The sequence below is a fragment of the Mustela putorius genome, unplaced genomic scaffold, assembly GCF_011764305.1.
Source record: "Mustela putorius furo isolate JIRA1106 unplaced genomic scaffold, ASM1176430v1.1 tig00003867_pilon_pilon_pilon, whole genome shotgun sequence".
Taxonomy (NCBI): Eukaryota; Metazoa; Chordata; class Mammalia; order Carnivora; family Mustelidae; genus Mustela; species Mustela putorius.
Genome location: NW_025422019.1, coordinates 15130910 through 15147917, shown reverse-complemented (window position 1 = coordinate 15147917; position 17008 = coordinate 15130910). Strand labels below are relative to the sequence as shown.

The 17008-nt window shown below is 40.3% G+C and overlaps 1 protein-coding gene and 1 non-coding gene across 6 annotated transcripts in view; one reads left to right on the top strand and one right to left on the bottom strand.

The window, feature by feature from the left end:
* Window positions 1-17008, top strand: part of NCKAP5 (NCK associated protein 5) — a 971589-nt gene that overhangs the window by 294237 nt on the left and 660344 nt on the right. The gene's annotated exons all lie outside the window — the stretch shown is intronic.
* LOC123387964 lies at window positions 483-589 on the bottom strand. Its single transcript, XR_006602453.1, has one exon. It is a non-coding gene; the product is annotated as a U6 spliceosomal RNA (small nuclear RNA).

Below are 17008 nucleotides of genomic sequence, written 5' to 3'. Positions count from 1 at the left end.
ACTGAGCCACCCAGGTGCCCCAAGAGGTCATTTTTGAAGCACAGACTTTTCCAGTGATTGAACCCCTTTGTCTCAAGTATCAGGGAGCAAAGAGAAGCTGAGGCCCCATTTGTGCCCTCTCTAACCATGAAGATCATTACTTCAGATACTTTGAGGGTGATATTAACTATGTCCTGTTAACATTAAAATGTTAATTAAATTGATTTAATACTGTACTATAGAACTATTTTCATTTGTAGGATAAATTTAGTCCATTTCTATGCTTTGAAGCAGAATATCTAAGTGATTATGGACACTTAAGAGTTTACTTTATTTTGAAGGCTATAAGAAAAATGTATTTTCACTGAAGTGTGTGTGTGTGTGTGTGTGTATGGCCCAAGTATTAGGTGACCATAGTTTGGGAAGAACGGACAAGACATAGCATAATATCCAGTGGTGGAAAAGCATGTACTAATTTCTTCATCTATCTGTCAAACTTTTCTTTTAATATGGAATGTGTCACGAATTCATGTGTCTTCCTAGTGCAGGGGCCACACGAATCTTCTCTGCATCATTCTAATTTTAATATATGTGCTGCCGGAGCGAACACTCTGTCAAACATTTTTGAGGGCTTATGAGGTGACAGTAACTGTTCTGAGCAAGAACAAGGCAATCATGTGCAAAGCAGCCAGGAACCTTGCCCTTATAGAAATTGCAATCTAGCAGATATGTCCCATAATGCCATTTATGCAGGCCTTGCTTTTCAAGTTGATCAGGATTCTCAGTTTCTTGGCATTTTCCAGCCGTCCACCAAGTGTCCTTGAATCGTGTGAGAAGAAATGCTGACAATGAACATAGATTTCCGGACTTCCTAGAAAATAGAGTAAAGGTCTCCCTACCTCATTCAGTTTAATGCAAATACTAACTTTATGCTATCTCTGTTATCCCTAAGCCCTAATTTTAAAAAGTATAATAGTCAGACTCTAACTTTAATCATAAAATTTTAGGTATTTCTCAAGAAGTATAAATATTTGGCTTTGACTCCTGGATAAATGACTTTCTAATCTGTGAGAAACAGAACTTTCTCCAAATTGAAACAGAAGTAATTAAATTCCCAAATGTGCAATATTGTCTTGATCTGGTGATTCAGCCCTGAGATGACTTCCCCTACATCCTTTCCTTTAGCTCTCGTTCAGCTATATGATCCTTCGACTCTGGGAGTTCGGTGAATTGGCCAGAAAATCAGAGCTCCGTCTTCACATTCAGGCTACCTGGCTTTCCCATATTCCTTTGATAGCTCTAGGCATGGACAGCAGAGCTGCAGGGAAAGTGGTAAAAATGGTGATGAAATGCTCTATTTTGTTCCTTCCTTACATAGTCAGTATTCATCTTATATTGTTAACTCTGCACACATAGGGACAAAATATGCATCATCCAGTTTTTAAAAATAGTTGTTCCCTGGGGCACCTTAGCAGCTCAGTCAGTCAAACATCTGCCTTCAGCTCAGGTCATGATCCCTGAGTCCTGGGATCAAGTCCTGCATCAGGCTCCCTGCACAGTGTGGACTCTGCTTCTCCCTCTGCCTGCCATTCCCCCTGCTTGTGCTCTCTCTCTGTCAAATAAATAAATAAAATCTTAAAAAAAAAAAAAAAAGTTGTTCCCTAGCACCATGAGAGGTGACTAATAAAAATACAAGATACCAACCTAAGATGGGATTTAAGATACAAAAATATTGCTCCTTCAAATGCGAAAACAGACTTGTCGCTTTTACCATAACATTCTTGCTCAAAGATCATATTCAAAGAATACAGATTTTTAAAAAAAGAAAATGCAAATATGTGGCCACAAAATGACTATCATTTGTGCAATGTTTGTGGAAGTTCTCTGCTTTGCTAGGTTGGATTTAAGAAACCTTCTTGGAAACTAGACTCCAGGGCATCCTGATTTGTTTTCAGATGTGTGAGTATTGTATGAAATGGATTGAAGAGAAGTCAAGGTCAGAATTAAAAAAAAGAAAGAAAGAAAGAAAAAGAAAGAAAGAAGGAAAGAAAGCCCAAGTTTTGGAGTTTTGGTAATAAGTAATCTCAGGACTGTAAAATCTTTTGACTCAAAAATACAACTCAGGGGGCGCCTGGGTGGCTCAGTGGGTTAAGCCGCTGCCTTCAGCTCAGGTCATGATCTCGGGGTCCTGGGATCGAGCCCCACATCGGGCTCTCTGCTCAGCGGGAAGCCTGCTTCCCTCTCTCTCTGCCTCTCTGCCTACTTGTGATCTTTGTCAGGTAAATAAATAGAATCAAAAATACAACTCAGAATGCAAACCCCAATTTGCTGTCACTGTGAGAAAAGCAAATATTTCCAACTGTATCTAAACTATCTTGAAAGCAGAAGTTCAAGGAAAGAATTGCCTCTTGTATGTGATATTAACATCTCCCGTCTTGAGAAGTTCTATCTGTTAATATGAATCATAATAAGATGATTTGTGAGTAGGTAGATGCAGAACTTTTTATTCACATCTCCGTACATTTTATTTGCATATAAAGTGGCACATTTGTACTCAACAATAACTAGCCCTGGAGGAGTAATATTTAATAGGAGAATATAATTATCCCAGTCGGGCCATAAACATTTTCTTTAGGGCAATGACTACAGTTTAAGATAGCCTCATAATGACTCTTGTAAAGTACCACACTCTTACCAAATTGAGCTTGAGAAAAAAATTTAAGCTACAAAAATATTATGATTTCATTTGAATAAAATATCTGTTTTCACTTATCCACAGTTTTAGGAATGATACGCATTAAGGTCAATGAGCTATTAAATGTTTAATTTTGATTCTGTGTGAAGACCTCAAGCCATTATTTTAAGTACAAATGTTAAGAACTGTAAATATTTTATTGTATACCATGTTAACCACCCAGAATTGTTTTATTTTCATCTCCGATAATGACATTATTACAGACACTAGATAGAATACATGTAGTTAATACTTGGGATCATTTAAAGTGGCATATTCAGGATATCTGATCATACGCCTTGCATTCATTGGTTCTGTTTTGACCAAGCAGTTTTTTCTAAGATTTTAGGATGTGTTGCCTAGATAGTTATAATGTCTCAATATTATAGAAGTTGTGTGTTTGTGTGTGTATACACATATGTATAGTCTTATACACATACTAGAAAAAACAAGAAGCTAACTTATTTTGTCTGTCCTTCTAATGTTGGTAGAGGTTTTCTGTTAGGAATCAGAAGGCTTGTGCCATCACATTGCTTTTAGCATTAATAAGCCAGGTGACGATTCAGTTATCTTCTATGAATTTCTTGTCTGTTAGTTGATGTATCAGACCAACTCCTGAGAATTTCTTAGGCCAGAAATTCTGGAGATTTTGTTCCTTACCCCAACCTGATGTGTAAGGAAGACATCAAGGAGGCCCAAGTGCTTGTAGGGAAGGGAGTCAAAACAAGTAATGAAGGGAGCCTGAGGTTAAGTGTTACATACTGAGCACAAGGAAGAATTGAGAAGTCAGTGTGATGTGAGAACAGTCATAGCAAATGTCCTGATGTTACCACGACTGGCCGACTTTCAGAGCAACTAAGCTCACAAGTCCAGGGAAGGGACTGATGCACTCTACCTGGGCTAGAGTGTAAGTTGCCTTCCAGCCTTAAAGACTGTGGGAATGCCTCCCCCTTTAGGGTATTAGGTGATATTCCAGTTTGTTCTTTCCGCAACTACTTCATACTTTTGCTGATAGAAGCACATAATTCATGCTTCATATTTGTAGGCTGATTGTACAGGATTCAGTACTACAACTCTTGGATATTTTTCGTATCAAAGTTCAGTTCCCTCAAGTTTGTGAATAACTGCCCTCTAATTGAGAATTCAGTGTTTTTGGCTTGCTCCAAGTTTGTTTGAACACAGCCCAAAGTTTCTTTTTAAGGCCAGTCCACGCAGAGCCTTGGCTCAGTGTTGTGCTTCCAGCAAGAGAAGCTTGTTTGTTTGGCAAAAACCTGTGGAGTCACAAGACTTTAAATATTTCCTTTTTTAGTTTGTACTTTGCCAACATCTGGACAATGGATATGGAGAACATTTCTCAGCATATGTTCTTCTGGAAATCCCATACATATTGATAAAGGGAAATTAATTTGGCTACTGTAAAAATGGGCTCATTTTGGCCCCTGAGCCGGTGGGATTTCTGGCTGGAGTCTTCTGTATCAAACATCTCCCTGAGTTGGGGCAGTCCACCAGTAAACCACTGATGGGCCCACTAGATCAGACCGTGGTCTGAATGTGAACATTTCTTCCTTTTGTATGCGTAGAGAGCACCCACTCTCATCCTTCTACACTCAGCCACTCAGCCGCCCCAGAGTGACAGGGCAGGCACTTGCAGTACCAAGCCACTATCAAGAGTCCCCCGGAGGCTGGGACAGCAACTGCAGCATGTGCTTAGAAGTGTGTCCTCACCGTCTTCCTCTTCCTAGACCCCTGCCCAACACAGTCTTGACACAGGTTTGGTGTTTTAGTCTATGCCTTGTAACTTACACCCTGTTGTGTCTGGGACAGCTCTTGCCTTGGGAGCAGTGGTGCCTCATTCCTTCACTGTCTCGCCCATGTATTGATTCAAAATACATTCACTGATCACCTAATACAGGTCAGGCCCAGTGTCAGATGCTAGGGAGGGAGCAAGGACAGAGCAGACAAAACTCCCTGTCATCATGGACTTGCCACTCTCGTGGGGAAGACACATTATAAAGAAAATGAAGAAGCAAAAGTATAGAAAATGATAAGTGCTGTGAGGAAATAAAACCAGGGAGCGGATAGAGTGTTGTGCTTGTGACTTTGGTAAGGTGTTTGGGGAAGACTCTCCTTGGAGAAAAGATCTGAAAGAGGGAGGAAGGAGCCAGAGGGAATGCAAGAGAGGACAGAGGCTTCACAGAGCATGTCATACTTTACTCCACTTTACTTCATGGGGTCCCGGGAAGCCTTGAAGTGTTTGAGCAGGAGAATGAGCTGATGTGACTTGCATTTTAATGGTGTCACTCTGGCTGCTCTGTAGGGCGAGGGCAGAGACAAGGAGACCTGTTTGGAGGCCGATGCAGTCATCCAGGCAGATGGGGATGGTGGGAGGAAGCAGGTGGGGTGGGAGCTGCAGGGTTCTGCCTGTATTGCAAAGAGGATGTGACCAGCGTTCCTGATGGATTTGGTCTGTCATGGGGAGAAGGAAAGAGTCACAGAAGATGCCAGGTTTGGCTCGGGGTTGGATAGCCAAAGGTAGCCTTGCATGTCTGAAGTGGTGGAAACCAAAGGGGAGCAGGTGATGGGGAGACAGCACCACGTGAGGAGCTTTAAGTCTCCCCTGCATGTCTTCTGTGAAACAAGGAAATCATCTTAGACACGGGAAATGAGACACTTGAAACAACTTTATAGCAGAGTTCACATTCACTTAATAATGCCTGACTGTTAAGCAGTGTACATTGTTTTCATTCAACCTTCACAAAAGTGTGATGACTCTTATTATTTATAATAATCATTATTACATACTGAGTGGTTGTTCTAATTATATAATTACCACATTATTATAATAATTGTAGTTTTCATTATAGAGTAGATGACTTCTGCATCATTATTACTACTACTGCTATTTACAGACCAAAAAAAAAAGAAAAAATTGAGGTTCCAAGATGGTAAATCGCTTGCATCGAGTTCTTTAGCTTATGAACACCAAGTTTTGAACTTTGGTCTGTCTCATTTCAAAGTTGGGTTTTTTAAATGACTAAATGAGTCCACATGGGCAGCAACCTACAAAGGTGATGCAAGAGATTTTTGCTTTTGCTTTTTCCTGAAGCCATTAACCTCTTCGTTTCTGTTGCTCATGAAGCTGTGAACTGAGCTTTTATTCATTCAGTCCCCAGCTACAAAGTAATCATCTCCCATACAGCAAGCTCCTGCTGGTTCTGGGAATATGATATTGTGCACATATGCCCCCTACTTTCTTACAGCTTACTCTATTTTTAGCAACAGATATAAAATTATCACTGTGACAAACAGTTCAAAGGAGAGGTTCAGGGCATGGTGAGGGCACTTAATAGAGAAATGTGACCTGGTCTGGGGATGGAATGATGATTTAGCTAAGCTGATACAAGTAGGAGCTATCTAGGGATAGGTAAGGTGGGGAGGGAAAGTATTTCAGGCAGAGAGAACAGTGCAAGGGCCTGTGGCAGGAAGAAACATTGCACATCCAGCATCCTATCCTAGGAACTTCAAGATGGTCTGTGTCACAGGGGCTTAGAAGCCAGAAGTGGAGGGGCATAAGACAAAAGCTAGAGGTCTCCACAGGCTGACCAGACACAGAACTCTGAGTGGCTTGACCACATAACTTATCATCTAACCTGCCATACTTTATGCTAAATGGGATAGTTTGTTGACACTACATGTGTGATCCAAATCTGTCCTGGCCAACCTGGAATGATAATCCCACTATTTATGGGCCAATTTAAAAATTTTAGTCCTTATTTATGAGTTGATGGGAAGCCAGTAATAGGTTTAGCAAAGAGGGGAGAGTTCACACGATCAGGTTTGCATTTTAAAGGATCATGCTGAATTTACTGAACAGCACTGACCAACATCCATTTTCTAGATGATGTGTTTTGTGTGTTTTGTATGTGTTGTGTTGTGTTTATGGTAACATAAAATGTTATCATTGGAAAAGCTAAATGAAGGGAGCAAGGAACTCTGTTCTAATTGTACTTCTTATGAGTTTTCATTTATTTCAAAATGAAAAAAAAAATTAAGCTTACTCTGCTGAGAAGATAAGAGCCGAGCCAATTGGAAACACAGGATTCAGAGGGGAGGCTAGTTCTGGAGACCACGCAAGATCTGAGGGCAAAATGATATGACGGCACTGGAAATAAGTGAACTGATTTGAGAGATACTTAAAATGCAAAGATAGCAGGTTACTCTGAACTTCTCATCTCTGTATGTTTACTGAGATTTCTACCAGGAGAAATGCTTGAAGAGGGGCAGGCAGCAGGCATTGGGGCTACCCTTATATTATTATTATTTTTTTAACAGATTCTATATATTTTTTTTTATATAAAAAAGAGAGAGGGAGAAAGAATAAGCACAAGCAAGGGGAGGGAGAAGTAGACTCCCTCCCCTTGAACTCCCTCCCATGAACAGGGAGCATGATGCAGGGCTCTATCCCAGGACCCTGGGATCATGAACTGAGCCAAAGGCAGCAACTTAACCGACCGAGCCACCCAGGTGCCCCGGGGCTGCCCTTCTAACAACCACCTTCCTCCTGGTCTTCTGAGGGTAGTCAGAGTGGTGCCAGGAAAAGCAAATTCATTCATCTCGCTAGATCTCTTCACGTCTTTCTAGGGAAACAAGATGACATCTCCCCAAACCAAAGGCCACAAAATGGTAATAACAGGGTTTGAACTTACCACATACAATTAAAATATACCCTTTCTCCTTTTTATGGATCGAGAGAAAGAAGTGGAAAGGGAAGGGTTGATAGGACATTTTTAGATTAAGGAATGAGAGGTAGATAAGGAAATGTGCTCAAAATAAATTGCTTTTGAGAAAAAAAAATGCTTTTGGGGAGAGCATATTTTATACTATTCAGAATAAGAGAAAGCCACCAATCCTGAAAAACGTCCAACAAGAAATATTTTGGTATTTACTTATTTTTTACTTGCTTGAGTATCTTCGGAGATTTTTCTAAACTTTAGCTCTTCTTTGTTATGTGTCTTCTTATTTCTCCTAAGTCCTTTCCAGTTGGTCAGGAAGTTAAGTCCTGATAAAATGAATCACCTTCACCACCACCAAGAGATTGTTGTCTGCGCTGTTTTTTTTACAGTATGAAGGTGGCAGGAGTCAGGAAGAGAAGGAAGTGTCTTCGCATTTAGCAATCTCTGGGGCTGGTATTTCTCATGATTGAGAGAATGCAGATGGCAATACAGTGTGCAGTGTCCTCAGGGGCCGTGCCGGGCTTTGAGAATGTGGGGAAGTGGCTGATATTGGCGCACTCTGGCTATAGCATTGTTCTTCAAAGTTTCCAAGAAATACTCCCACCCCAAACGATGAAATGCAGATTTTGGGTTTTGTCATACTAGGTAGGTTAATAAAATAAATGGATAGGGATTTAGATATTGGGATGATTTCTAAATAGTATTCTCCAAATAAAGCTTTACATAAGAATGGGCCCCTGCTTACCAAATAGTTATATTCCAGAAGGCACTTGTTTGAAATTTGGAATGGATTTCTTTCAGCTTATTGAAGCATAATTGGCAAATACAAGTTGTGTGTGTATGTGTATGTGTGTGTGTGTGTGTCTGTATATACACTAGAGTTCTACCTTGTCAACCAAGGAAATTCTACCATTTGCAACAACATGGAAGGACTAGAAGACATTATGCTAAGTAAAATAAGCCAGACACAGAGGCACCTGCATGGCTCAGTCAGTTAGGCATCTGACTCTTGATTTTGGCTCCGGTCATGATCTTAGGGTTGTGGGGTCAGACTCTGTGCTGGGCATGGAGCCTGCTTAACATTCTCTGTCTCCATCTCTGTTTGCCACTCACATCTGTCCGTCCTTCTCTTAAAAAAAAAAAAAAAAAAAAGTAAGACACAGAAAAACATTACATGATGCCACTTACATGTAGAATCTAAAAACGTTAAGCCTCACATCCCCAAGGATTTTCCCAACACCCTTCCTGCCTTCAGTTACTTCACTTCCTTTATCCCCGGTGATCTTTTTGGTCTATTTCATCTCAACTCTCAAGCCACATCCTGACCACCTTCAAAGTCACAGTGTGATCATCCCACTTGGAACCACATCCTTTTGTCCTCCCAGATGACTTTGAAAAGCATCCCCAACCTTATGGAGGACTTTAAGTCTTTGGTTCTATCACTGCTATTTCTTTCCATTGTCCAATTTAACTTCTTTAAAAATAAAGCCATTCCGCCTATCCCTATGCCACAGTTAAATTAGAATCACTTGGGTTGGTACCCAGGTTTTTGTATTTTTCAAAGCTCTGTGGTGAGTATGATGTGTAGCCAGGGTTGAGAACCAGTGCTCCATGTTCTGAACATCAAAATACCTAGTTCTCTAGTTGATAGGTAAGAAATCTCTAAGCATTAATAATAATTAATACTAAGTATTGGCAATTAATTAGTAATTAATACTAAATAGTAATATCATTATAGTACTTATATAGTATAATACTATATGTGTAGTATAATATGCAAGTATAGTATACTACTTAGTGTTATAATTAGTAATACTAAGTAGTAAATAATACTAGGTATTAGTATGGGTTTTAAGAGGGCCATTCTAGAAACAGAGTATTGCTTAATAACTATAGCCTCAGGAATATGAATTGCTTTAACCAGTGAGAGATTTTTGGTCTATGCTTCACACATCTCCCTGTAACAGGTCACCTCCTCCCTAGGGGCTGCTTAAAGGCTTAGTCCTTGTCATTGTAAGAGAGTGGTTCTCAAATGATGCTTCTGTGGTATAATCACTAAGATCATCTATAGCAGGCAACCTCCAGATCTCTATCTTCCTTCCTGATTTCTCCCCTGACTTTTGCATATCCTGCTGCCTATTTATCATTTCCTCTCTTATCCAATCAATCGGAGACTTCTGGTAGATTTACCTGTTAGTTATATTCCAAACCTGGATGTTTCTTCCAATACCTACCTTTGCCATTCCACTCTAAGCCCTTTCATTCATACCTGGATACCCTCCTCTGTGGTCACCATGCTTTCACCTTTGCGGGGTGCACTCTTACTGCAGTGCACTCTTTTTTAGTCTTTCTCTAACAGCCAGACTGATTCTTTAAGAAGGTAAATCAGGTCACATCACTGTCTGCTCTGAACTCTTTATTGAATTCCCATCTCTTGCTTAAAGAGTTCACATTCTTCCCAGTGCCGACAAAGCCATAGATGATCTAGCCCCTGCCTGCCTCTCCTCACACGGTGGTCTTTCTGTTCCCTAGACATGCAAGATATATTTCCTGTCACAGGGCCTTTGTGATGACTGTTTCTACCCTACACCCTCAATTCTTTACTTCATGATTTCTTGGCTTCTTTCCTATTCGTTTTGGTCACCACTCAAACGTCTTTAACCCAAGAATTATCCTAACCACTTTTCTAAAAGATCCACCCTTCCCTCCAGTATCTGGCCGCTTAGCATGATTTATTTCTTTAAATCATGTCCAGACGTGAGTTGGAGGGGGCTTACCCTGTTGCTCTTACCCTGATGCTCTCCTGACTGTACGTATCACATTGTCACATTGATTGTGACATTGCATCGGCAGTTTGAGATTGTCCTAGGTGGGGTTATTTACACTATGGCAAAATCTACAAATCAAGGGCTCCCTCACCAAAGCTTGTTGGATATTTATATTACTGCTTCTGACTAATAACATTTTTTTTCCTTTCATGTCTGTCTAACTTAAACATAACAATATTTTTTGGTCTTATTCAGGGTAGCCATATAGCCTGGGAACCCAGACAAAAACACATGATGGCTAGTATGTTGTACTACATCACGCTGCACGCTTTGTCTGGTGACATAACATGATGGGTTTAATGTGTTATTCCTCATGAGTGGCTCAAAGCGCCACAGAAGTTGTAAGGCGTGCAGTCATTAGCACAGCACACATGTCAATCACCACACCCATATGCATGACCATGGAAGATTTGTGTCTCTGAGTTCTACTGAATAAACCATCACCTTCAGTACTCCTCAGAAGACGACATCAAGGGAGTTTACATCTGGTGAACCTGCAGGCCACTTTACAGGGTCACTTCCTCCCATCTAGATGGGGAGATTGTCTTCTCATCCACTTCACACTGTTCTGTCATGAAGAGATGGCATGGTCACCACTGTGGTGACCTTCTCCTAGCCTGTCAAGAGTGGGCACTAATTAATCACAACAAGATGAAATCTGTCCAAACATCCCCAGTGTTCTCAGCCTTTTGGGCCATCTGAACAAAGAACACAGTGACCTCTGGATTTTTTTTGTCTCTCAGCAAAAAAGAGGCACAGCTCAGGGATGCAGGAGCTAAACGATCCCACCCGGAGCATGCGCAGTGCAGACCGGGAGGTGGATGCATGGGCAAGCATTATTGTGCAACAGTCACAAAGCTGTCGGTGACTTTCTAAAGGACAAAATATCTTTGAGAAAAGCATAGTAGCTGAAGGCTGGTTGAGGACAGCCATCCAAGCTGTCCTGGGCTCTCTGAGTCTGGCTTGCACACATGGTTCTGGGTGGGATGGGCATGATTAGCTTGGAAAGAGGTAGAAAGCAGGCTTTTCTCTTGTCTCCTCCTAATTGACCAAATAGGAGGGCACATTCTACTTCCTCCCTTTCTGTCCCCAAGAGCAGTTTTTATCACAACATAGTTCATGCGTCCACTTCATAGATCAGCTGTGATACTAGCCACAATGTAGGTTCTTGGGTCCCACCCCAGACCTACTACATCAGAATCTCAGTAGATGTTGGTTTTCTTCCTCTCTCTATTTCTTCTCCCCTGGAGGCCCTCAAAAAAATGTGTTGGCTCCTGTTTTATTCTTCCATTCATCAGTCAGTGCTTACAGTGATTAAATTGAAGCTTATGAAATTGCTGATATGTGGCCGTGTTGGAGTGGCAAAACTGGCAGCTTAGTGTGGTGTTCTAAAATGCTGGAAAAGCAAAGACCAAAAAAAAGAAAAAAAGAGGTCTTTGACCACAAGGAGTTCAGATTGTGGGTGGAGAGACACACAGGCATGTGGTGTGGGTGCTGTGGTAATAAACAGCTGGTAAGTTTTTTGTTTTTGTTTTCAGCTAGTAAGTTTTTACAAGGCACTTGAACACCAGTGTTCAAATAAATACAGATACTTAAAAATCATTTAGAAATTTTTAGGTGACAGATCGATAACAGGCTATCAAGGGAAGTTAGCATAGCACTCCCCGAGCTTGATGTTCAGTAAAGTGATGATTTTCAGTGGTGGGTCCCCAAGGATGGGGAAAATAGGAGTATTAAGGTCACCTGAAGGTCTCTTTTGAATTACATTCTTCTCATCCCATGGGGGCATCTGCTGAATTGCTCTAAGCAAGCGAGCCCATTCCCTCACCCCTTAGAAGCACTGCCTGAAGGAGTAACCATTTGTGAGGAGAGTGAGCCATAGTCTTCCAGTGTGTGGACTCAGAAAAAAGAATTGAGAGCTGCCACTTACTTGCAGAGTGACAAGTCAGAGACAGGTGCTATCTCCGGCCTGGATGGTCACTTCTTATGTTGTTATATTTTGACACTTTTACAGCCATGTGTAGAATGTAAGAACTATTGATCTGATGGGATAAATGAGTGTGGCTGTAGGAGATAACAAGGATAGATTTGATCCAGTGGTCTTTGTCATTCATTCAGAAGTGGCTGGCAATTCATGAAATTGACAATGGTAAGGAAAAAGGAAAGAAAGACCTGCGAAAACCTGTGACCACACCTAGAATGGCTCAGAAGAAGCCAGTGACATAGAATGGAATGGAAATAAAACCATTTGGTCATGTTCTTTGGGAGATCTGGAAACAACAATGCTCCTTGAGGATATGAGCTGGCCACTGGGACAGAGAAGAAAACAGGAGCTCAGTCAGGCACAAGAAGTAAAATGCTTAGATGCTAGAATGGCTGGTCTTTTTCAAAATATGCTTCTAGAATCCCACTTAATCCTATCCTTCCACAAAGAAATCTTGTCTACTCTACCAGTAGGGATTATCTCCTCTCTGAACTCATTATTTTCACTGTTTAATGTCACCCAACTTACGTTTAATAAGGTCTCCTGTGAGTCATTCATTACCTCTTTCTTGGCTTTGTCAACTAGATTGTAAGGGGGTATCCAGGGCTATTTCTGTAAGTCAAAACAATTGCATTATATTGGATTCAGTGCAATGAGAATAGAGTCTTAATAAGTATTTGTAGAAAGGAAGCTAAAATAACCAGAGAATTGCCAATAGTGGTCACTGTATTTACCTCTGAAACCAAACTTTTAAATGTAATTTTACATCTATAGATATAGATCGATTTTTTTTTAAATAAGCTCTCCACCCAATGTGTGGGGCTTGAACTCACAACCAAGATTAAAAGCTACATTAAAAGCTCCACATTTGTAGAATGTGGAGAGAAGAGGAAGAAAAGAAGACTGAGACTCCCAATGCTTAAAATATCATGAGTTGTTTTTTGTTGTTGTTTTTTTGAGGTTTGTAAAACCTAGTTTAGCCAGAGAAAATTACTTTTGAGGGGAAATAAATTCTTTGAACCTTCCTTAGGATGAAGAGAATAAGACCTGTTTCTCATTCCTACAGTGATAACTAGAATTTATTATCCTTCATTTAAGCAGAAGTCATTTAACTCCAAGCTATAAAAAAATTGCAGTCAACTCCAAATAATTATGAATAATTTTCTATTACTATGATCTGATGTAATTCTCAAATGCTTGACCTTTGCTTTATGTAAAAGCCAGCCTTTGTATGCATGTCAGCTGATATAATTAAAAAAAAATAATTTGCTTGCCAGGGAATATGTATTTTGGGAAGTTCAGTGACGACCAAGTGTGCAGGGCATCTGGTGGGGTTTCGCTTTCTAACCCCAGGAAGCTAAAATAACCAGAGAATTGCCAATAGTGGTCACTGTATTTACCTCTGAAACCAAACTTTTAAATGTAATTTTACATCTATAGATATAGATCGATTTTTTTAAAATAAGCTCTCCACCCAATGTGTGGGGCTTGAACTCACAACCAAGATTAAAAGCTACATGTTCTAGTGAGTGAGCCAGCTAGCTGTCCCCTGAAAACCAAATTTTTAAAACCAAAGACCATGTCAATGTTTCTAGAACTGTAGCTGGTATGATGCTTTTTAAATTGATTTATATTCCCTAAATCATATAGCCTACTTATGGGATGGCACAAAATAGGGCAAATATCAGTGAAAGGTAGTTTAGAAACTAAATGAGATTAGTATTTTAAATAACTAGCTGTTCTTCCCCCAAGTTAACATGTATAGCATTTATCAGTTGCTAATTACAAACTGAAGAATCACCTTGTCAAAAGACACGATATCTTTTTCACACTGGCTCTAGATTTTCTTAATTATTTCCCCTTCCTGATATCGAACAGAAGCCTATCTGTCTTAGTACAAATAAATTAATGGCTGCCACTGAGCATATTAACGATGTTTGGTGAAAAGACGGCTCCTCTGTCTCTGATCCTAGAAGCCCAGCCCACTTGTTCAATTAGCTCCCCTTCACACAACAGATGAAGATTCTTAAATGTCAAAAGTCATGAAACTCTTCGTTCTTCCTTGATCCAAAGTCCAAGCCTTCAAAGACCAAAGCAACCCACTGTTTTTATGCTTTATTAAAAATAGCTCAGAGGCATGGATTCACAACCCAAGGGACATATTTCACAATTTTTTTTTCTCCTGCAACTTAACCTTGTGTTCTTTTTAAAGAACAAAGGAGAAAATGTTTCATAAACTTCTCATTATTTCTAGAAGATTCTCTTTTCCTGTAGATTCACTTTTTTTACTTTTCTTTTATTTATTTATTTATTTATATTTTTAAATTGAATTTATTTATTTTCAGCATAACAGTATTCAGTATTTTTTCACCACACCCAGTGCTCCTGTAGATTCACTTTTTTAAAAATGTATGCAATGCAACATTTCTCTCTGTGGCGCAAGTGACTTGAGGGAGGAGAAAGAAACAAGATGGCTAGTTAAATTCTCATGATTTTATGTTATATTAGCAACTTCGATTTTTTTCTTAGCATGGAACAATAGCTGGGTCATACAGCAGGGGGAAAGTGGCCTTCTATGTTGAGGCATATTTCTCTTGGAAAGGAGGAACACTTGCCTACAGTAAAACAGGGATTTCTTGGGTTCTAGTCCTGTGGGTACCACCAGATACTTAATATTTCTTTTGCTTCAGCAAATCTCTTATCAATTCCTTGGTTTTCTTATATATCAAATATAACCTGATACTCATTATCGCTGCTGGAATGCTGTGGGAATGAACATTAATTGATCAGTGATGGTGCAGTAGGATTTAATCTCTCAGAATGAGAGCCGCGCTGTAGGACAGGGGTGCATTATCTGGTTGCTAGTATATGGGTCAAGGCCTTCCTAGGCTGTGGATGCTTATGTAATTTACTCTACTGTGAATGAGCTGGAATGTGGAGTTAGACCATGCATGTGCATTTTTTCTTAGCAGAATGTCATTATCATTAGTACTAAGTGGCATGTTTTTATAGGACTCTTGTCTCTTGGAAAACTTACTGGACGATAGCATGTTGTTATCATTTTGCGCAGGACTTCAGTCTTTTTTTTTTTTTTTTTAAGATTTTATTTATTTATTTGACAAACAGAGATCACACGTAGGCAGAGAGGCAGGCAGAGAGAGGAAGGGAAGCAGGCTCCCCGCTGAGCAGAGGGCCCGATGCAGGGCTCGATCCCAGGACCCTGGGATTAAGACCCGAGCCGAAGACAGAGGCTTTAACCTACTGAGCTACCCGGGTGCCCCAGACTTCAGTCTTTTATACCATTAGAAACCAAGTGCCTGGGAGGATAAACTGTTACTTTTTTTTTTCCTAACCAGATTATTAAATTTAGAAATTTGACTTAAACAAAAAAATTCAAGAAACCAATCAGTTTTTCCTTTAATCTTTCCCTTTAAATTTCCTGAGAATCTTTACTATTACTTACTAACATTTAAACTCAGACTGCTTAAAAATTAGATTTGACCATTTGGTTGATGGAATAAAATATGTTTGAATGTCTGAGTATAACACATATCATAGCATTTGTTTATAGTCAAAAGAATCAGATGCTAACTTTGAAGGCCAATTTGTTTAGGTTTATGTGTTCTCTGCTATAGCATGAAATTATCGTGAGCATGTTACGTCTTTTCCGAGGAGATTGATTATTGGTATAATGAGGATATTAGTTTACTGCAGCTGCCATAATAACATACCACACACTGAGTGGTTTAAACAGCAGAAATTTATTTTCTCACAGTCCTGGAGGCTGGAAGTCTGAGATTAAGATGGCAGCAGATCTGGTTCCTTCTGTAGCCTCTCTTCTTGGCTCGCAGATGGACATCTTCTCACTGAGGGTTCCTGTGGTTGTGTCTCTTTGTGTGTCTGCATCTGATGATTCTCTCTGGGTCCTGATCTTCTCTTCGTAGAGGGATGCCCCTCGTATTGGGTTAAGGATGACTCTAACAATACCATTTTAATTCAGTCACTTCTTTAAAGACCCTGTCTTCAAACACAGTTCCTTTCTGAGGTATTGGGGACTGGTTTGGATCTTGGTAGGATGCAATTCAGCCCCAAACAATGAGGAAAATTCTACATCAGTCTGGTTTAAACCCATTCTGGTAACAAGGACATGTAGCAGAGCATTCCTGCAGAGCTCCAGTTTATCAACCTGCCTCTTACAGTGGCCTTGAGTTTGGAGCACCCAGGACATGAGAAATCTCAAGCCTATGAGGACTCTCAGGCCAGAGAAGTTCAGATGAAGTTCAGACAGTGCAGTTAAACAGTGACAGAGCTAAATTGAAAACCCAGGTATGCTACGTGTGCACTGAGTATGTCCTGTAGAAAATAAAAGTTGTCCATTGTAGTGATGTACTTGTAAGTTGCATTCTTCATAACAGTAAAATGAAGAAGATAGGGGTGGAGCTGGGAGAGGAGCAGGCGCTGAACAGCCTGACCTCTAATATAGCCACAAGGGTTTGGCTGATTTATGACAAGAGCCTCCCAAGGGTCTGACACTTGTAGTTGTCTAGTATTTGCTGTAACAGCCTCATTTATGTGTCTCTACTAGACACCTAGGATCCTGGGGCCAAATCAGGGTGACATGATGTCATGAATGCCTGCTGTGTTCTTGAAGCAGTGAGAAGCATTTGGGGGCACAGCACTGCCAAATACAGGCCGACCGCATGTCAGTTTCAGAGGGGGCCTCAGTCTTCGCCATTTTGGCAGCTAAAGA